This window comes from Nomascus leucogenys, chromosome 11 (genome assembly GCF_006542625.1).
Source record: "Nomascus leucogenys isolate Asia chromosome 11, Asia_NLE_v1, whole genome shotgun sequence".
Classification (NCBI taxonomy): Eukaryota; Metazoa; Chordata; class Mammalia; order Primates; family Hylobatidae; genus Nomascus; species Nomascus leucogenys.
In genome coordinates, this window is record NC_044391.1 from 10032496 (window position 1) to 10034048 (window position 1553).

The window sequence follows — 1553 nt, forward strand, 5'->3', positions numbered from 1 at the left end:
TCTCAGCCTCCCAAAGTGCTGAGATTACAGGCATGAGCCATGGCACCCAGATCCAAAGCATCTTTTACAACATGTAATTTGGAAATATCAATGAAGACCAATTCAGAGAAAAATGTTTACCTTCCTTCCTTTTTCTCACAGGATGTAGCTGCTTCAATATATAAATAAGTATAGATGCGCTATAGTAATTTTTGAAATTCTATAGCAAACTAACTTTTCCTTAAATGAATATGGTTTCTTAATTATCCCAAACTTGTTAATGTAGGTTGTACTTTTTTTTCTTTTAGCAAACACATCAGATCATTTTGCCAAATTATCCTAGTCATTTTAAAAACATAAAGATCTTTTGCAAATATTTTGTATCTGCCAGTCAAAATCAGTCTTGGTCCTAAATAGAATGTTGTTACATGCCTACCTTATAAATGTTAGCATCACAGAAAGCATTTTTGCTTCATTTAGAAATGTTTGAGCTCAGAGGAAATAAGGATACTTATCTTGTTTACTCAGCTTTAGTAACTGCAAATGGCAGAATAAAGGTAGCCTGCTGGAGTTGCTAGAACCCACATACAGTCAGAATGTATGACCTCTCCTTTAAGCTCTGCCTCTTACTAGTTGGGTGACCCTTGGCAAGTCTCTTAGCTTCTGTTAGTCTCCATTGCTTCATTTGTAAAGTGAAAGAGTTGAAGTAGAAGGCACATAAGATTCTTATACCTGGAAAGTGGTGGGGTGAGGGACTAAGGTCCTTCGAGTGCTTCTTGGTTACGCACTGTGAGAAGTGATGTAAAATAATTCACGCTCTCAAAAATTCCATGACTCTACAGGAGAATTTTCAAGTGAACAGACACAAAGTCTCTAGATTGTTAAATTAAGCCTATGAAAAATGAAGGAACATAAAATAAAAAGAGATTAATTGCATTGGTTCTGATTCTCTCATAGAAAAGGAATTTTACACATCGTTAATTCCAATGCTTTGTATTACAGATGAGGAAATCGAGTCCCAAAAAGCTCAAATAACTTTCTATTACTGACACAGAAAATAGCACACTAATAGGGGATGAAAATTTATCCAGTTTAACAATCCAGTCCTTCACGTCAACCAAAAGCTTCTTTATCACCATCATAATTAAACATTTCATTCTGTATTGAGAAGGAGGTGGATCTAAGGTTTGTATTTATGATATTCATGATAATTCAGAGTTTCTGAAACTGACGTCACAGGAAGATTTCTACAAGTGGCCCAGGATGTGATTCATGGGCCCTGATGTTACAAGTCCAAATTGGCAAACCAAGGGCTGCTATCAAAGGGACTAACTTGGATGGCTTTCTGGATAAATATTTCTTTGTAGCTGGATTTACAAAGGTTATCAACCCTCCAGATAAAAAGTCATGGTTCTTCTATTGCCCTAAGAGTCATAGATAGTAAATTACACAGTAACATATTCATTTTATGTATATACATACATACATATAGTCATGTATAGTAAATTACAGAAAACATCAGTGGTGCCATACACTCATCTGATCCTGGGTGACAGAAATGAGTATGAGGAATT